Below are 21740 nucleotides of genomic sequence, written 5' to 3'. Positions count from 1 at the left end.
GGTGCCAGGGAATGTGTTAAATGCCGGTGATATAAATAAAATCAAAAGGACTAAGCCACCCTAATCTTAGGGAAATTTTCAAGTGAAACAGTCTTCTGACAGTGCCTCTGGTTTGTTTGGGGGAAGCAAAGTGGTGATATATTCAGCCCAAATTGGAAGAGGTTATCCTCCCCTCCTGGACCATCCTGCTTTCTCTTTTTTTTTTTTTTTAAGTGAGGCAATTGGGGTTAAGTGACTTGCCCAGGGTCACACAGCTAGTAAGTGTTAAGTGTCTGAGGCCGGATTTGAACTCAGGTACTCCTGACTCCAGGGCCGGTGCTCTATCCACTGCGCCACCTAGCTGCCCCCATCCTGCTTTCTCTTAATGATTCTAGTACGATGCTTTCGGATAGGCCATGAGGCTTCCTTTTTTCCTCAGTTAAAATATTATACAAATAAATTCGTTTTCCTATTTTCCTCTCACTTCAAGGACTATATGGACGTATTAACAAAATATATATATATATTCGATGTGTACACAGTATGCCTGTTGCAGTTGCTGAACCTAACCTTCCGTAGTCAATAAGACTTTTGCATCATTTTGGAAGTGAAGAGAGAAATCTTAAGTTTAAACTAGGCCATGCAAAACCATTAGGCTCCCCTAAACCAATGGTTCAAAACATGTACAAAAACCACCTCAGATTGCAATGGAACCTGGGGTATATCAACTCAGCATGTGGGGACGGTCTCACTGGGATACATAGGTAAAAGAGTTAAATGCTTATTGAATTGGAATGTCCTTTTGCTTGAAAATTTAAAGTATTTTTTAACAGACCCTGGTCTGGATTTCTCATCAAGCCTTCAGAGTACTGCCAACCATTCTTCCCAGTATTTTCAAAGGCAACATTAAGTGACTTGTATACATCTGCAGGGCTTCTGTGTTTGATCTGAGATTATGTTTTTACTCAGGTCAGGGGTTAAGGTTTTGACAGATGTGGCTGTGGTCTAATTGGCCCTTTTCATCTGCCTCTTTTTCCCCCACACACATGCAGTATTTGATAGCCAAATTTGTGCAGTGTCTCCATTTTGATACCAGCAAACAGAAAATAGCTGGAATGTGCTAGATGGAACACTCCCCAGGGGATCAGTTTCAGGTTCACAGTCTGCACAAAATCCACTCTATCATTTGCCAGAGGGAAACAGGCTCATTTCGGTTCCAGGTAACCAGAGCATTTCAACAGCATTGCAATTTTAACATTGGCCTCGGCCCTACTCATGTTTTTATGGTACTCTCTCATACCTGCTAATGTATTACTATGGATTGGTGTTGTTATTCCCATTTGACCAAAAGGGGAGCTGGAGCCAAGAGGCAGTAATTTGGCTCTTAAGACCACCCCAACATTTGAGCAGAAGTATCAGAATTGGAACTCAGAATCCATCTCTGGTCTGAGGTCACTGGACCAACCTGACTCTCTGTGGGAGGCATCTGCAAGAAGTTCTGGCTTTGATTGCAAATTCTCAGGGTCAGTGTATATTTCACTTGTATAAACAGTCTCCAATACAATGCCGTATTCAGCAAAGCTTCTAAATATTTTTAGAGGGCTGACGACCACCTTCATCTTCTTACCATAACCCTTACCAATGCAACAGAGTAGCAGGAGTGGGAGCACAATCTCCTGCTCATTTGACTCTCTTGCCAACATCCATGCTCAACTCTTCTTCCAGCTCCACTATAGCTTCTAAAAACTATTATCCTTGCTTTGGCATTGCTCTCAATAAGCCTTTTGCTTGCTGAATATAGAAATTTATACCATTTGTAAGAAGTCACAGAAAACCAGGCTAGAAATGAGATATTATTGGTTTCTTTCCAGATCCTCTTTAATCATATCTGTAATTTTTTTCTTACTTATAAAAGTATAATTATCTATAGGTCTAATTATTTTTAAAGCTCTCTTTAAAACAACATATGGAAACCATTATGACAGGCAGAGAATGACTGTAGCTTCTGTTCTGTAGGGGGATGGACTGAACAACGACAATTCAAAGGAACTCAACCCTGCTGGCCCACTGTTTCAAATTGGCAGAATGTAATAGAAATGAAAATTCTTTATTCTGCAGAATCAGCTTATTTTATTTGTTATGTTATTGCACATGGGAAAGTATTTTGCATAGTAATGATCTTGGGAGGTCCCAGAACCACCATGGTATTTGTTCTCTCCAACTCTACCATTTAATCTTAATGCTTTCTCTTTGCTGGTTATTTTTAATATATCCTGTATATAACTTGCTTGTGCATAGTTGTTGGCATATTGTCTCCCCAACTAGATTATGAGTTCTTCAAGGACAGGGACTTTTCCCCCCTTTCTCTGTATCCCCAGTGCTTACTTAGCTGTTGTTGTTGTTTGTCCTTTATTCTCAAAAAGGACCATGAGATGGGGAGGAGATAACATGACTTGTAGTAAATTGGATTTAAGTGAGACAGGGCTGTGCAAATTCACTCTCTCCTCCAGAACCATCTGGGTCCAATGACAAGATATACATCAGGATGACTGGAGATGGCCCGGGCGGGATGTTTAAAGCAATCAGAGTTAAATGACTTGCCCAGGGTCACACAAGCTAGCAAGTGTCAAGTGTCCAAGGCTGGATTTGAACTCAGGTCCTCCTGACTCCAGGGCCAGTGCTCTACCCACTGTGCCACCCAGCTGCCCTGCTTACTTAGCAATGCGTGGCGCATAGAAGGTGATTAATAAATTGTTTTTGATGTAATCTTGGCATAGTGCAGAGCTTTCTCTCACCTTACCCCCTACCCCTTTTTTCTTCTGCAGGTGCCCTGAGAAAAGTTTCAGTTCAGTTGCTTAATTTATTTTCCTTTATTAATATCTTTGTTTACATCATTTTCATTTCTTAATGTATTCCTTTTGTTCCACTACCCAGCATCCCATCTCTTGAAACACAGAATAAAACCAATGCATCACCTATGTCTGAATGCATATGCAATATTCCATACCCATTGTCTCTCACTTTTGCAAAAAAGGTAGAGATGCACACTTTATCAACTCTTATCAGGAGTCAAGTTTGGGACTTATAATTAATTTTCAATTTAAATTTTTGGTTTTTCCACTTACATTGTTTTTTGTTTGTTTTTGTTTTTGTTTTTAGTGAGGTAATTGGGGTTAAGTGACTTGCCCAGGGTCACACAGCTAGTCAAGGGTCTGAGGCCGGATTTGAACTCAGGTCCTCCTGAATCCAGGGCCACTGGTGCCACCTAGCTGCCCCTCCACTTACATTGTTGAAGTCATTAAGAACAGTATTTTCCTGATTTTGTTGATTTCATTTTGCATAAGTTCATATAAGACTACCTAGGCTTTTCTGATTTGTTCATATTCATCATTTTTATGATGCAATAATATTCTAGTACATTTGTATATCACAATTTGTTTAGCCATCACCCCCCACTTGATGGACATCTAATTTGTTTCTAGTTATTTGCAACCACAAAAAAAAATGTTGCTATAAATATTTAGGTATATAATGAAACCTTCCTCTCTATTTTTTACCTCTCTGGGGTCAAATGCCTAGCAATGGGACCTCTGAGTCAAAGAGTATGTATGTTTTAGTCACTTTTTAAGCATAGTCACAAAATAGTTCCCAGAATGGTTGGACCAATTTACAGATTAACAACACAAGTATCAAGTGAACTACTTCTTAAGCAAAAATTATGAATTAAACAAAGAGTACTGAAAAAAGATGATAAAAAAATTTTAAGTCTTACTCTAAAAATAGGCAACAGTGATCAGGTCAACTTAGGTTGGCTGGAAAAAATCTCATTAAGTCAGAAAGCTTTATTGTGATCTGTAACTAAGGTAGAGAGTGGTGAAAAGTGTCTCTATATTTCAGTTAATTTCAATTCAATAAGCATGTATTATATGTCTAGTATGTGCAAAGCATCATACAAGCTAGTAGTGCCTATTCTACTGGGAGGATGCAACATGTACACAGATAATAAAATACATAATATATGCAAAATAAATAAAAAGAAATTTCAGGACTTTGGGGTTACATGACCAGAAAAAAATGGCAGTTGAGCCACTTTCCCCAAGACCTCTTTAACTCTCTACTTCTCCAAAAAAGCAATTATGCTCCAAATATAGAGCAATTGCAGCTGAATAAACAAAAGAACTCTAACAAGGAAAAATCCTTATGAATTACATTAAAAATGCTAATCCTTAATGTAGTAAGAAGTCTTATGAGAAACTGTGAGAATAAAATTGTATCAAAGAAGTTTAAGTAAAATTCAGCATAGAGACAAAGCACTGACTTAAAAGAGGGGGATTTTTAAAAATGCAACAAAAACCCCTAATATTAAAGAAATAAACGGAGGAAGATACAAACCTAGCCTTCATAATGTTATATGTGAATAGACTAAACAAGCCAATAAAATGAAAGAAGGTGGCAGGATAAATAAGAAAGCAAAATCATACTATTTGTTGTTTAAAAGAAACACATCTAAAAAGCAAAGACAGAGGAAATCAAAATGAGAGGCTGTAACAAAATTTGCTGTGCATCAAGTGAATCCAAAAAAGTAGGAATTACAATCATGTAATCAGACAAATCAGAAATGAAAATTCCCACATCAATAAAAACAAACCAATATGCTCAAAGGAACCATTGACAATGAACCAATATAAATATTAAACATATGTACCAAGCGTCATAGCATCTAAATTCTTAAAAGAAAAGATGAATTATAGGCATTGATAACAACATAATAATAGTACAGACCTTACTGTTCCTTCTCATGATGGGATAAATCTAGCAAAAAAAAATAAACAAAAGAAAAAATATAAAACTGAAATAACTATTGGAGAATTTAGATCTATGAGATTTATGACAGCTTCTAAGTAAGAACATTAAAGAATATATAAGTATATTTACATATCTAGATTGATGGATAGATAGATAGATGATAGACAGATAGATAGATAGATAGAGAGATAGATAGATAGATAGATAGATAGATAGATAGATAGATAGATAGATAGATAGATAGATATTAGCATGACATGGTACCTTTACAAAAATAAACCATGTACAGGGGTACAGAGAAATTATAAATAAATGTAAAAAAGCAGAAATACTAAACATTCCTTATAGGATGCAAATATAATGACAATAATAATGTAAACAAAAGCAAAAGACATAGATATAAATGGAGACTCGATGTAGAAATCCTGAATAATACCTAGGTCAAAAAAACAAATTATACATAGTTATAACTACGTATAACTATGTGAAAAACAATGATAGTGACACCTCTTGGTGTTCCACATTTGCAGGACCCTTAACACTTAGTTAGCAAGAATAATTAATTAAAATAGGAAGCTACCAGACCAAGAAAGTTACTGTCCAGCCCAGCCCCACTCTTCCCTACTTCTCTCCACCCCACCCAACTTGCTACAAGTGCAAACAATGCTAAATGCAGCTCTGTTGACATCTACTCTCCTATACTATCACAGCAACCTTTTATCACTACTACCACATACCTTCTGCCTTCTAAACTGTGGTTCACAGAATGCAGAGTATGCCCAACGGTTGTACTGTGTATACAATGATATTGCCAAGGTATAACAATATGCATTCAGGCTATCTGACTCCCTCCTTCATATATTTTTTACCTATAAAAAAAGGGGAAATGAGGGGCAGCTAGATGGCGCAGTAGATAGAGCATCGGCCCTGGATTCAGGAGTACCTGAGTTCAAATCCAGCCTCAGACGCTTAACACTTACCAGCTGTGTGACCCTGGGCAAGTCACTTAACCCCAATCGCCTCACCAAAAAAAAAAGGGGGGGGGGGAATGAATAAGTTTCAAGTAATAAAGGCCAATCTACAAACAGAATCTTCTGAAATATAAGGGATCGAAGAATAAAATGAACTAACCAAGGAGTCAGAAGAATGATGTAAATCACCTAAGACTTAAGGAAGTTTCATGTAAATATGAATAAGAGGGGAGCTGTACCTTTATTCCCAACTGTAGTGAAAGGCTCTAAGACAATTAGGGAAGTCTTGCCCACTAAGCAGCACAAAAATAAATCTGAAGGAAATATATCGATATTTTCATTCAATTATCTAATATTTTCTCTCTCCAGAACTTTTTTTATGACAGCCAGTCCTGACTTCTTTAAACTCAAAATATGCTTCCCGTTTATACCTCCTTGTATCCCATTAGTTAATCTCTCTTCTTCCTTGGTCTGTTCACTTCTCAGAAATTGCTAGATGGGTTTTTTCCCATATCACTTCACAAAAAGATAGAGACTCTGCTTCTGGAAGTACTTCTCCCTTTCTTCCTTAGACATATAGGGAGAAAGATTCCCACAAATCCTCAGAATCCAAACTGAACAGATGAATGTTCCCATAATTTTTTCTAGGGCATCAGGACGTGCCTCCTCTCTGAGTTCCCAAATCGTTTGATCCCCAAATTCCCATAATTTTCTCTGCCCCACATCTCTTCACCACCACTACCCCCCTGCCAGGAGAGGAAGGCCACAATTTAGAAATGGATGGAGGTTTTTAAGTCATTTATCTGGAACTTAGAATGTATTTTTCCCTCATAGAAACAATGCTATACATGGTTATTAGGCCCCCGGCCAGTCCACAAAGTTCTCTTTAATGAGAGGAAGGAGGCTAAGCAAGCCCTTGGCCCCAGGTAGGAGAGCTGGTTTCCATTCATCCTGTTCCCAGAAGAGCTAAAGTGCTTATTTTCCTCCTTTTCCCCATGCAGGGTAGGCAGAGCCAAGACTACAGGAGAGCAAGGAAGAACAATTTCAATATTATTTTTTAACAAATATATGTATTTAACATTAAAACTCTGTTTTCTATGATATACAGGAATGTTTATGGAATCTTAAATTTAAAACTAGAAAGGAGTTTAGAGATTATCTAAGCCATCCTCCTCATATTACAGAAGAGGAAACTGAGGCCTGGAGGGGTGAAATGACTTGCTAAAGGCCATACAGGTTATAGGGTCAGGGTAAGGATTTGAACTCAGATCCTCTGAGTCCAGATCCATTCTTTCCACTACACTATGCCAAAGTTCAGAGTCACAAATTTTCTAGCAAATAGAAAGACACAGGAAAGGTAAACAAAAGATTCTTCTGGGCTCCGTGGGGAGGGAATAAAAGAAAAGGAGGAGAGAAGCCAAGAAGCTAGGAGGAGGGAGACTTTGGTCTAGTTACTGACCTCTAGCCAGCCAGTCCTTTACCCTACTATCCATTATCTGCATTCCAGCTCAGTAGTCCAGCCTATTAGAAGGACTCTTGGATTTCTTAGCACACCTAATATGAGGCAGTGCCTTTGGCCCACAGAGTTTAATCATTAGCCCACCATATTGTTGCCCACTCCAAGCGAAGAGGGAATGCTGGTGCAGTGGTCATTCTGTAACAAGTAAAATCTCCAGGACTGGACAGGATTGAGTCTCATTATAAAAGTCACTTCATAGGACCTTGGTCAAATCTTGTAACTTCCTAGAGCCTCTATTTCTCTTGTGTCTACAAACAAGTTAGATTAGACCATCTCCATGGTCTCTTGTGACTGATATGGTACACAAGGTCCTGATTCCAGACTCTCGAGTTCCCCCTACAGGTCCTAGAACAAATTAATGAGTAAATGATGTTTTCTTTGGGTGTTTAGAACAGATGCCTGGGTCAATTCAATTCAAGTAGGAACAGGTGCCTACTATCTATCGAGCACAAACCTAGCCACTGGGGATACAAAGACAAAAATGAATACAATATTTGGCCCCAGGGAACTTATATTCTACTGATGCCTCCAGGATTGGGAGTTCTATCCCACTATGGACTTTATGCACAGAAAAAACTTCTTTGCATGTTGTAGGAGCCTAGATGAAAGAATGTGGATGTGTCAGTGCAGACCTTACTGCAAAAACAAAACCGCCCAGTCTACTGATGGTCAGTTAGAAACATCACAAACAATAAGAGACTATTGTTTAAGCTCTTACTATGTGCTAGAGACTCTACTAAGTTCAGAAAATATGAAAACTGGTAAAAAAAAATAAAAATAGTTCTTGCCTTCAAGCAGTTTACATTCTAATGAGAGAAACCAAATGGTAAAAGGGACATTATATATGTATGTGTATGCATACATATATGTGCATATCTTGTTTGAGATAGCAAGCATGGCTGGATTTTCGAATATGCAGGTAGTAAAATACCAGAAGACTGGGAAGGTAGGAAGGGACCAGGTTTCCAAGAGCTTTAAATGTCAAACAAAGGCCTTTAAATTTGATCCCAGAGATAGTATTTTAGGAAAATAACTCTGGCAGCCCAATGACAGATAGATTGAAGTGGGGAGAAGGTTGAGGCAGGGAGACCAATTAGAACGCTTTTGCAATAATCCAGGGAAGAAGTGAGAAGTACTGAACTAGAGGGGTGGCTATATAAATGGCGAAGAGATGAACACAAGAGATGTTTTGGGGTGTGCTGGAATCAACTCAAACTGGCTGGGAAGAGCAGATTGTTAAATTTATAGGGTAAGCATTAACTCCTCGGAAATCAGCAAACACTATAAATCTGGGCTTGATTTATTGTTTTGTTTATTTTCTAGGCTTGTGAGAAATGACGGAGAACATGTTAATAATAAAGTATAAACTTAAAAGGGCATTGGGAGGACATTTTCTTTTCAGATAGATAGTTATTAAACATTTACCAGAATATGTCTAGATGTTATGATGGTAGAAAAGACAAGATTGAGGTAAATGAGAGGGAGGGGTTGAAGATGAAAGTGACGTGGTGAACCTATGGGACAGGAGGATGTTGGTGGCCCTGACAATAACCTGTGAGCTTGGAAGAGGTAACTGTGAGAAGAGAGAGAACTCAGTATGCTTTAGATACATTGCATTTGAGATCCAAATTAAAGTAGAATTTTTCTTGTAAATTGTTGTATGATCTTGAGCAAGTCACTGTTAGAACTTGAGTTTTCTTTTCTGTAAAATGAAGGCATTGACCTGGTGATCCCTCCATCCTCTAGCTTTAGAATGCTATGAAATTGCATATTTTGCCTTTTTTAGAGTATATTGATTCCTTACCAGTAGAGGTCAGTCCAAGGCTGAATGTCACATGCTTGTACCATTAACCATCAGAAAAGAGTTCTGGATATGGAATCAGAGAACCTGGGTTCAAATTCAGCTGTGTGGCTATGTAATCTTGGTCAAATCATTTAACTTCTCTGGGCCTCAGTTTCCTTATCTGTAAAATGAAGGGTTGGACTAGAAGCCTAAGATACTACAGAGCTCTAGTTTTATAATTCTTTTTTTTGGGGGGGGGGGGGCAGTGAGGGTTAAGTGACTTGCCCAGAGTCACACAGCTAGTAAGTGTCAAGTGTCTGAGGCCAGATTTGAACTCAGGCCCTCCTGAATCCAGGGCCAGTGCTTTATCCACTGTGCTACCTAACTGCCCCCCTCTAGTTTTATAATTCTACATGACCTGTAGTCCATTTTACAAATAACTATAAATGCTTGGGGCTGAGCAGAAAATGAAATAGAAGATGGAGTCAATGATAGCAATGAGGTTTTGGTGAATTGGATCATAGGATTTAAAGCTGGGAAGAACTTTAGACATTACCTAGATTATTCTTTTAATTTTAGAAATGAGGAAACTGAGGCCTAGAGCAGCTAAATTACTTGCCCAAGGCCACTTGGTTAATAATAGCATAGCCAAGGCTCTCTTCCAAACCCAGCACTCTTTCCATTGTAGCCATCCAAAGAGCATTATTCTGTGGTGGCCTCAAGAGGCAAAGGAATTGGCAAGATCTCCAGTGGTGTTTTTATGACTCAAGCATGGGTAAGCTGTGTATTTCACAAGTGTCTTTGATTGTAATATTCTGGCATTAAATTTCGTATTAAATTATTTTTTTAAAGCTTCATGGTATTTCCCTGGAGATTTATCATGTCTCTTTCCCTTACTTCATTCTACATTTTTTCCTTCTGCTGTATATCTTAGTGGATCTTTTCCTCTACCTTTTGCAGATTGTTTTTCCCCCACAGTCTTAAGTTTTCTACCATATTTTAATGCTGCCTTCCACTTCCTTCCTTCTCTCCAACCTCCACTGCCCTCTCTTTTAACTTTCCCACTTAACTCCTCTTAGTTTTTTGCTCTACACCTCACCTATCAGCTGATGCTCAGCTCCCTCTCCTTACTTTTACTTTGTCACAAACCCTGGGGTAGGAGAGCCCCATCACCTTCGGCATGATTTCAGAAAAGCCTGGAAAGACTTGTATGAACTGATGTATTATGAAGTGAGCAGAACCAGGAGAATACTGTACACAGTAACAGCAAGACTGTTCGAGGAAGAACTATGAATGACAACTATTCTCAGCAATATAATGATCCAAGACAATCCCAAAGGACTAATGATGAGACATACTATCCACCTCCAGAGAAAGATCAGATATTGACAGAACACAGACTGAAGCATGCTATTTTTCACTTTTTTCATTTTTTCTTTTATTCGAGTTTCCTTATACAAAATGACTAATATGGAAATGTTTTACATAATTGCACATGTATAGCCTATATCTAATTGCTTACTGCCTCAGGGAGGGAGGGAGGAATAGAATTTGGAACTTGAAATTTTAAGTAAAAATGTTAATTTTAAAAAAAGGCCCAGGGGGCAGCTAGGTGGCGCAGTGGATAAAGCACTGGCCCTGGATTCAGGAGTACCTGAGTTCAAATCTGGCCTCAGACACTTAGCACTTACTGGCTGTGTGACCCTGGGCAAGTCACTTGACCCCCATTGCCCTGCAAATAATAATAATAATAATAATAATAATAATAATAATAATAATAATAATAGACCATCAACCCAAGAGCCTTGGGTATATTCATGTCTCCCAGACTACTAAACCTACTTCCAGCCCAGCCCTTAAAGCCATCATCTAGGGAAGTAACTTCTGTGGTGAGGGGGCTAACCATTTTTACCAACTGCCATGGATAGACAGACAAGCCACCCTAGCTAAAGTAGTAACACACCCTGAGGGAGAGGAGGGACGTAGCATTTGCCAGGCTTGTCAAACCAGCACCACTACCTTGAACACCATCTTTTTCATAGACCGATGGAGACAGTCCAGGATTTTGAATCCAAGAGCCTTGGAAATAGCGGTGCCCCTGATACCCTCAATCTCTCACTCCTTATTAGGTAAATTAGGAAATACTCTCATTTCACTAGTTCAGACCATCTTCCTCTATAGATGACAGGGCAATGTCCTAGTGGGGCCAGATGGCTCTTTGTCTAAAACTTTATATACACATAAATCCTGAGGAGCCTTTGACCAAAGCACAAAATAATGGCATAGCACAGAGCTGGGCCCCTGTGTGCTACCCTTTCAAGGGAAAGGGGGCCCTCACATGAAGTCGGCTCCCTGCTGGCACATGTCCTCCTCCTCCTTCCCAAGTAAGGAAAGGCCGTTCACTGCTATCCCTGCATGCCTCTGCTGCTCTTCATCCAAACTGTCTTGCACATTGTAGATTGAGAGCTGAAAGGAACCTTATAATCCAACCCCTTCCCTTTACATTTGTAAAGGAAACTGAGGCTAAGAGAGTTAAGTGACTTGCCCAAAGAATAACATGAAGCAAGATGTGAACTCAGGTCTCGCCGACTCCAAAACCAGTGCTTTAGCCACTATGCCAGCCAAGAAGAACTGGTTTCTACCTCAGAAGGGCTTCTTGAGTCCAGATTCACAGACTCATCTAACATCTTCCTCTCCTTCCCTTAGTGAGTTCATCTTGGGGCATTTCTTCAAACATTATTCTAGCTCATTTTGGTATAAAAATAACACTGCAAAATTGGTAGAACAAAGTATTATTATCCCCATTTTGCAAATAAAGAAAAAGGCTCAGAAGGCTTGTATGACTACCAAAGATGACACAGCAGAGATAAATCCAAATCTCCTGACTTCTGGGTCTCTTGTTCTTTCCCCCACACCACAATCAGTCATTCAACAAGCATTTATTTAAATGCAAACCATTGTGCTAAAGCCTGGGATTACAAAGAAAGGCAAAAAGGCACTTCCTAACCCCAAGGAACTCACAGTGGGAGACAACATATAAACAACTATGTACAAACAAGATGTGCAAAGGATAAATTGGAAATAGCTGAGAAAAGGCACTAGAATTAAGGAGAATCAGGAAAGTCTCCCTGTTATTTACCTTGGGCTTACAGGAAGTCAGGAGGCAAAAATAAAGAGGGAGAGAATTCCAGGCATGGAAAATGTGTCATATGTGGAAAACAGCAAGGAGGACAGGGTTACTGGGTTCCAGAATCAGTTGGGGGAAGTAGAGTGCACAAAGACTGGAAAGGTGGTATAGACAGATTGTGAAGGGCTTTGAATGCCAGACAAAGGATGTTTGATTTGATCCTGGAGGTGACAGTGAGCCATTGGAGTTTTTTGAGTAGATCTATCTGAAGTCTTACTGGAGGAGAAAATGAAGCAGAGAGAGACTAGAGGCAAGAGGAATGCTGTTTCAATAGTCTAGGAGATGACAGTGACACTCACATTTCCAAACAAATAAAATATTAACAAAGGGACACAGAATTTCAGAGTGGGGAGATATCTCAGTGGTCATCCAGTCCAATCATACTTGTAAAGAAAGAACCTTTTACAACAACATACTTGACAAGTGGTCATTCAGCCTTTGCACGAAGCCCTCCAGGGAGGGGCAATATCAGTGCTTCTAGAGGTGGTACTGTTTCCACTTTGGGAGAGATTTAATTATCAGAAAGCTCATCCTTATATCAAGCCTAAATTTGTTTTTTAAACTTCTACTCATCGTTCTTAGTTCTGACCTCTAAGGACCCTCTGGGCCCAAGTTAGAATAAGTCTAACCCCCTCTTCTGCAGTATAAGAGGTCTTCAAAAACTATTATGTCGGGGGCAGCTAGATGGCAAAGTGGTTAAAGCACCGGCCCTGAATTCAGTAGTACCTGAGTTCAAATCCGGCCTCAGACACTTGACACTAGCTGTGTGACCCTGGGCAAGTCACTTAACCCCCATTGCCTGAAAAAAGAAAGAAACAAACAAACAAACAAAAAAAACTTATTATGTCTCCTCCAAAATCTCTCCCATAGGCTAAAAAGAGCCCAGTTCCTTCACCTGTTGCTCATGAAGTATCTGAATTTGAGGCCTTTCATTATTCTGTTGGTGCTCCACTGGACGTTCTCCAGTTTATCAATGTCTTTCCTAAAAGGTTGTTCCCAAAACATCTGTATTCTGATGAATCTGACCAGGGAGTAGTTCAGGAGGGATTCATGAACAGAGCTTTTATGTGAAAACCACTGCTAAATGCTGAGGATACAAATGGAAAAATAAGGCAGTCTTTCTCAAGTGGCTTCTACTCTAATGGAGAAGACAACACCTAGAGGAGATAGATTTCAGCTACAAGTCAGGTGGAAAGGTCCCATGATCCTTACGTTGCAGCAGCAAAGCAAATGGTAATACCTCTTCTCTGATATCATTTCCACTAATAAAATCATGTCAGTTTTCGATGTTGAATCATGCTGAATTATGATGAATCCAAAGTGCCAAGGACTTTAGTGGAAAGAACATTTTTTCTGGGTCTTCAAACCCACCTGTGGCCATAGCATCTGCAGCAGTTGTTCCAAGGCCACATCTTCACCAACTTGCTTTTCAGGATGATGTCTATTGGTGATGGGCTGGAAACATCACTAATCCCCAATTATTTGGATCCATGACCCTGGGCTGTTTTCATCAGGATCTGAGGGGAGAGAGTGGTCAACATGATACTGGTAGTTTGACTTGCCTGTCATATGCTTCCTCCTATCCCTCCTTAAGAATGGCCTGCCACTTCATTTGAGCTAACTTGCCTGACCTGTGAGTGGCATTTGAATGGCAGTTGGTAGGGATTTCTGGTTTCTTCTCCACAGTCAAGTTCACAAGTCACATCCCCTGGGCTAGAAGCAGAACTGGTGGTCTAGAAGGATGTCATGCTGTCTAAGATCACACATTCGCATTTTTATTGCTATATCACATTGTTGACTAAGATTGATCTTGTAATCTGCTAAAACCTCTAGATCTTTTTTTCAGACAAGTTGATATTGAGCCACACCTGCCCCATCTTGTACTGAAATTTCATCTTCAATGATTTGACTCAATGTGCTAGACTATCAAGACTTTTTGTATCCTGACACTGTCAACCAGTGTGTTGATTATTTCTCCTTGCTCTTTAATCTGCAAATATGATAAGCATGACATCTATGCTTTTATCCAACTCATCGTTATGACTAAAGATAAACAGCACAAAATTCAAAATTTCCAATCTCTTTAAAAATATTTTCCAATTTTCCCAAAGTCAATCTCACTGGCCGCTTCCCTTTTCTGAAGATCAAGACAACTTTTGCTCATTTCCAATCATCTGGTTCCTCTCAGGTTCTCATCGAGACCAATGGCATTGGCTAAATAATTACATCTGCTGAATCTTTTGTACCCAAGGATGTAGTTTGTCTGGTCAGGTGATTTAAACTAATCAAGGTCAAGTGGGTGATCTTGTATGATATTTCTACATATCTACATTGAATCTCAATTCCCTATTAGACAATTTTTATCTTTTACAATCCAGAGAAGAATCTTCTTAACAGAGAAATTACACACAACATGTTTTGAACAGTTCTGACTTCTCTCTATCATCATTTACCACTGTCCCATTTACCCCAAGCAATGGTTCTATCTCTACTTTCCTTGTATCCTTCCCCCCTCATATAGCGTTAAAGAAAAACGCTTGTTACCTTTTCATTTTAGTCATTTTTTCCAAATAACAAACATTTATCTTTTTATTCTTCTCACATCCCTCACCTACTTAAAAAAGAAAAACAAAAAACAAAACTCTTGAAACAAAAAGGCATGGTCAGGCAAATAAATTCCCATAATGGCCATGTCCAGAAATATGTCTCATTCTGTATATGTAGTTCATTACTTCTCTGTCAGACAGAGGTAGCATTCACCATGGGTATTCTGGAATCAGTCATGTTGATTAGAGTTCTTAAGTCTTTTGAAGTTGTTTTCCATTTATCAGTTAGGGAAGGGCTCTTATTCTTATAAATTCGAATCAGTTGAATCCAAGGTGTCCCAAAAATCTAAGTGCATTTTAAAGTTTTTTTTTAATAACTTTGAAAATATAAATGATACAAATCTACTCAAAATTTTTTAAAAGGTTTAATCATTTAAATTTTAAAACATGATGTCTTTCTAAAAGTCTATATAACTGCCATCTTGTGAACTTTGTAAAAAACTTTTATTAATTGTTGCTCAGTTACTAAAAGTAATACATTTGTAATCCTAGCCTTGAGATCATTCAAAGAACAAGGTTTTGACACATATGAATGTTCTGATGTGACCCCACAAGTGAAATTAGATTGAATGTCTTAGGAGGGCCAAGCAAAAGGACCTCATACCAATTTAAGTCTGAGAAAGTGGCATCCAGAAACATACACATGCATGATAGAGTACCCCATCTTGTTAAAATTAAAAATCATCCAAAATTCACAAAATTAATGAGTATAAAGGAAATTTAAATAATCAAACTTCATACTTTTTGCATTTATACTTCTGAAAGTATTAAAGCTTAAAGCTGCACTAAGACTTTTGGGACATGCTATGTCTGTTAGAGAGAAGTCCTTTAGCAGAAAAACATGCAGAGACTTCCTCCCTCCTATTCCCCATTTAACTGTTTCCCTGCTCATCTTAGACACATTGCACTTGTTTGTGGAAAAAAATAAGAACAAAAATTAAAACCAAAAATAAACCAAAAATAACTTTTTAGTTTAATGTATTCAAAATTGTCCATTTTTATCATATGTGATCATCTCTACCCCTTGTTTGACCATCCCTACCTTTTCTTGCCAGCCTCAGCTGACTGTGGGTTTTAGCATTCCAAGCACTATTCTCATAGGACTGTGAAGACATTATATTACATTTATTCTCCATTACCTGTTCTAGCTTCCATCTACTAAACATAACTTTTCTTTCTCATCAAAATTCATGAGTGGTTTCCCTGTGCATCCACATTAGACTTAAAGAAAATTTTTATTCTCTGACTTCAAGTTATATTATTGAGAAAGTACCCAAACCATGAGAAGACCAGGTAGAGATTTTAAATAACCCAGTACCAGAGGAAAAAAAAGATGTAGTGATAAAGGAAATACCAAGGAAAAAACCCTCCTGGTGCTCATGGATTTATAGGAGAATTCTATCAAACTTTTAAAGAACAATTGGTATCCATACTTAACAAATTATTCTCAAAATTTGAGAAAGCAAGCATCCTACTGGCATCTTTTTATGAGACAATTATACTCCTGATCTTTAAACCAAAGGAAGACAAAGCACAAAAAGAAAACTACAGGCAAATATCATTAATGAACATTGACTCAAACATTTTAAAGGAAATTTTATCATATAATTGGCAAAGGAAGATACAGCAACTGATGGAAAGATAATAGATTATGGTTTTCTAACTGCATACTATTAATTTCCTCTATTCTTAATTAGCCACACCTGATTTTTAGGTGTAGTAGAGGTAGTACTAAAGTATAGATCATTTTTTTAAAAATTAAAAAGCAGAGTTATCATAAAACGTTTTTTAACCCTAGCACTTGATAACTTGGTTTCCTGTTTAACACCTTTCTGCTTTAGGAGAAGTCTAAATTCAAATGAATACTTCCTACAACCAATGTACACATTCTTGGCTCCCAAACTATTGAGTGAACAAGACATTTACTTTGAGCCCGGCTGCCCCTCCCCCACCCCTCCCCCGCCTTCGTTGTTAAAAAAAAAAAAGGTTATGGTGGATTGAATGAACTTGAGTAACATCAAACCTCAGAAACCTGATGGCGAATGTGGCCCCCTAGTATCCACCGAGTGGCTGAATACCAACCTCTCCCTTCCGCACAGTAGGTAGGCATACCCGTGCACACATACACACATTTCATGCACACACAGTGCCCGGTACCAAGGTAACTCCATGAAATCACCAGCAGGAACAATTGCAGCTAAACTAAAAATGAACCACTTACAACCAAAGGCTGCCTTTCCTGCGCACTGACGTCTCCCTCCCGTCAGAGTTTACAATGGCAAGCTGTCAAGTGAATACCTCCTGGACTACTCCCGCTGCCGAGAGCCTCGCACGGCAACTTTACAATGATCAAATGATAACTGCGCGTCTGTCAGTCAGCCCTTCCTCAAGGAGCTCTGTGCAGTGTCTGTCAGTGCTGCCTGACGACAAGGCCCCTCCTAGACCAACTGCTGCCAGGAAACTGCAAGTGCCAGAAAATGTTCTTATGGACTACGAACAGGACCGCCCCCAGCCCCCCAGCCCCACCCCATCCCCACGGGATAGCTGTACTCAAGAATTGTTCACATTTCTATAGCACTTCAAAGGCGCTTGGAAAGCAGCAGATGGCTATTTAATCCTCACGACACCTTTGGTGGGGAGCCCACACTATGATTATTTTTTTATAAGTGGGATAACTGAGGTGACATATAAAAGATCGCAGGGGCTCATTATCTGAACCTAATAATTTAGTCCATACATACACAGCACTCGAGGGCGTGCGCCACACACACACACACGCACACACAGAGTATCATCTATTCTTTTCACGTATCCTAGCCTCATCACTCCCCAAAAGACTGAAAAATTCTCAGATTCACAGAAGCTATATAAGCCACATTTACTCCCATCACCACCATATACATATTCCTCTAGCAATCTTTTTTGCGGGGGAGGGGACAATGAGCATTAAGTGACTTGCCCAGGGTCACACAGCTAGTAAGTGTCAAGTGTCTAAGGTCGGATTTGAATTCAGGTCCTCCTGAATCCAGGGCTGGTGCTTCATCCACTGCCCCACCTAGCTGCCCTCCTCTAGCAATCTTAAGGTGCCAGGGAAATGGTAATTAGCTCCTTTGCACAAAAAGGCAGGTTGGGACCCCTGGCCTAGAGCACTGGGAGCTGGAAAACCTTGACTCTAAATTACAAAGTCATTCTGTGACTTTGGGTGTCACTTAACTGCTGCCTGTCTCAGTTTTTCCATTTGTAAAACGGGGCTTACAAGGCTTGAATTACTGAACTCACCGAGTTGTTGTCAGGTAACGACCTTAAAATGCTACATGAATGTGTCATTTATAATTCTTATCATCATCATCATCATTTTTACAAAGTGGTACATGAATGTAAATTGTTACTGTCACCTGTAAAAAGGATTCCATTAAAATTACATCCTAGCCATTTTATGAGAATGTAGTTAAGGTTAGTGAGATCCACATGTGAATTCATCCTAAGATTCCTGGACATAAGGGTATTCTGGAAGAATAAGAGAAAGTCATAATATTTGAGTAGCCCTTTGCCTCACTCTTACTCTTCCTCACAGGCTAGGGATCTCTGGTCACCCTGACGGTAACTGGACAAAATCACTGGGCCACCATCCTCATCTTGCAATTCCTTACTAGTTCACTCAACACTGGGGGGACCACCCACCTAGTGGTATGTCAGGCATTGGCAGGACTGGCCAACAAAGGGGATATAACATTAAGTGTACAGGTTATTTCAGAAAACTGTCCTTTACCTGTGCTGTTCTTAGAAAAATAGGGTTTTTTTTAATTTACAAAGAAATAGATTAAATACTGCTCTATTTTACTGAATTATATAGGAAACTTGAATACTTTCAGTCTTTGTGAACAAATAGCCTGTGCCCCCATCACCTGCCTTGGGTACTAATTTTATAGGTATTTACTTTGAACTTAATTCTGAGTCAAGGACTGACTTTACAGATTTTTTTTTTTTGGCAGAGCAATTGGGGTTAAGTGACTTGCCCAGGTCACAGAGCCAGTAAGTGTTAAGTGTCTGAGGCTGGATTTGAACTCAGGTACTCCTGAATCCAGGGCCAGTGCTTTATCCACTGTGCCACCTAGCTGCCCCTACAGATTATTTTAGACTTAAAAGGGATTTCAGCAGTCATCTGGTCCAACTCCTAGACACAAAAAAACCATCCAACAACACACCTGGAAAATGGTCGCTTAGCCCTTTTTTGAAGCCCTCCAATGAGGGATACCCATCATCTTCTGGCTATAATGACTAGGAGGTTCTCCCTAAATGTGCTTCTTTGCTGCTTTCACCCACTGCTCCTAGTTTTGGCCTCTGGGGCCTTCTTCTGTATGTCTCTTCCACATGAAAGCCCTTCAGATACCTGGATACCATTAGTATCCTCCCAGAGTCTTCTCTTTTCCAAGCTATCCATAGTTCCTTCAGTCAATCTTCATGAGGCATGGACAAATGCCACCAACTTTTATTTGTGTGGAGGATCAAGATGAGATCACAATCGCAGAATCTCAAGGTGGAAAGGAAGCTCAAAGCCATCTGGTCCAAATCCTGCCTGAATGAAAATCTCTTCCTCCATAACCTCCCTAACATGTACTCATCCAGACCCTTCCTAAGACCCCTAATGAGAAGGGACATGTCACCTTTAAGGTGGCTCATTATGCTTTGGGATAGGGGTGATTTTTTAGGAACATCTTCCTTAAATCAATCTGAAATCTGCTTCTCTGAAACTTCCACCTGGTGTTCCTGGTTATGGCCTCAGAGGCAAAACAAAAAAGTGGGATCCCTCATCTACATTAACAGCTCTAACTACTCCAATACATTCCTAGTTCCTTCAACTGTTCCTCATATAACCCTTCATCCTGGTCCCCCTCCTCTGTGGGCTCACCAGGGTATCTATGTCTTTCCTAAAACATGGTACTCAGAACTGGGAGTGTTTTCTAATCATTTGGAAATGGACATCTGACAGATGATACATCTGTTAAATGAATTCACCCTTAGTCGTAAAAGGCCAAGTCCATCTACTCTTATTCATCTTGACATTCCCACATGTACTTACACAGAGTCTGGGTCACAGAGAAGCTTGCAGCTGACAAAGTACAATACCCTCTGTTCAGATTTAGAACAGTTTCTAAGAGGCAGCATAATGTCACAGAAAGGACTGGACTGGGAGTCAGAAAACCTGAGTCTGAATTCAAAATCTGTCATTTACTAGCAGTGTGACCTTGGGCAAGTCACCTATTTCTCTGGATACACAGTTTTCTCATCTGTAAATGGGGATGATTCTATTTGTGCTACATAGCTCATAGGGCTGTTGTGGAGATAAAAGGAGATTACTGTATACAAAGCTGAATGTAATTATGTCATACTATATGGATTACACCATTATTATGTGATAACATAACCCAGTGAACTGCTAGCATAACCTCTTCTTCCTCTGCATATCAGGGGTGATAATTATTTAGTTACCTCCAAAGCAGAGATGTGCTGAAGCCAGATCAAACTGGCTCTTAAGAATCAATTGTTAAAATTTGTGTGCACATTTATACCTCAGAAATCAGCAAATACTACAAATCAGGGCTTGATTTATTGTTTTGATGGTCAAGACTTAAGAAAGTGATGGAGGAAATGTTAATAATGTATATGAAACTTAAGAGTGTGTTGTGGACAAATTTCCCAACCTCCACTCTCACCCCCTGCCCAGAGAGCTGGTTGTTAAACATTTACTAACTCACCCCTGCCCAAAAGGGTTCTGGAAGCCCTCATTAATAAATGTTTGTAGAGTACTTTTAAATATACAAGTCCTTATTTGGAAACACTGACATCACTGGGGAAATATCAATTGCTCATGGGTAGGGTGAGCCAATATAATAAAAATGACAATTTTACCTCAATTGATCTATTTATTTAGTGCCATACCAAACTATCAAAAATTATTTTATAGAGCTAGAAAAAATAATAACAAATTCATCTGGAAGAACGAAACCTCAAGGATATCAAGACAATCAATGAAAAAAATGCAAAAGAAGGTGGACTAACCATGTCAGGTCTCAACCTGCATTATAAAAGCAGTACTTATCAAAACAATCTGGAACTAGCTAAGAAATAGAGTGGTCGATCAGTAAATGGCCACAAATTCTAGCTAGTCTGTCTAAAATATCTAATGAGTGGTCGCCAATAAGTTATAAGCTTTAGCAAGAGTTAGACTTATAAGCATTTATTAAGGAGAATAAGAATTTGGTGAAGAGAAAGAGAAAGGCCTACATTCATCTATCAAAGGGAGAGCACATCTTTAGCTCTGCTCTCCACCAGAGTCCTCACGAAAGAGAAGAAGAGAGCCAGCCTCACCCCTTCTTCCTCCCACAAGCAAATGTTACTTCCTGATGCCAAAGAAAAGCCACATGTCTTGCCCTCAGGCTCCTTCTCCTCATGGTGGAGCTTTCCTACAGTAAGTCTCCAGCAGGTGGCGTCATTCCAATCATTACAATATAAACCCAAAGATCCAAGCTTTTGAAACAAAAACTCATTTTTTGACAAAAACTGCTAGAAAAACTGGAAAGCAATATGGCAGAAACTAAATATAGACCAACATCCCACACCATATACCAAGATAAAGTAAAAATGGATACATGATTTATACATCAAAGGTGATACCATAAACAAATTAAGAGAGCATAGAATAATTTATCCGTCAGATTTATGGGTAAGGGAAGAATTTAGGGGCAAAGAAGATATAGAGAGCATTACAAAATATAAAATGGATTATTTTGATTATATAAAATTTAAAAGCTTTTGCACAAACAAAACCAAGGCAACCAAAATTACAAGTAAAGCAGAAAACTGGGGAGGGGGGCAAATTTTGCAATAA

At 39.2% G+C, this 21740-nt stretch overlaps 1 protein-coding gene across 3 annotated transcripts in view; it reads right to left on the bottom strand.

Moving 5' to 3' along the window:
- The window catches only part of RGL1 (ral guanine nucleotide dissociation stimulator like 1), a 319950-nt gene that overhangs the window by 241426 nt on the left and 56784 nt on the right, over positions 1-21740 (bottom strand). Inside the window, exons 1-2 of one of the 3 annotated variants that reach the window (XM_043963233.1) lie at positions 17073-17202; positions 13617-13762 (exon numbers count right to left, since the gene is read on the bottom strand). The exons of 1 other annotated variant lie outside the window; for it this stretch is intronic. The gene's annotated coding sequence lies outside the window, so the exon portion shown is untranslated. Of the gene's footprint in view, positions 1-13616; positions 13763-17072; positions 17203-21740 lie in introns of those variants that run through there. One more of the 3 variants, XM_043963236.1, reaches the window with a different exon arrangement.

The sequence above is a fragment of the Dromiciops gliroides genome, chromosome 4 (assembly GCF_019393635.1).
Source record: "Dromiciops gliroides isolate mDroGli1 chromosome 4, mDroGli1.pri, whole genome shotgun sequence".
In the NCBI taxonomy this organism is placed as follows: Eukaryota; Metazoa; Chordata; class Mammalia; order Microbiotheria; family Microbiotheriidae; genus Dromiciops; species Dromiciops gliroides.
This window is presented reverse-complemented; position numbering and strand designations above follow the sequence as displayed.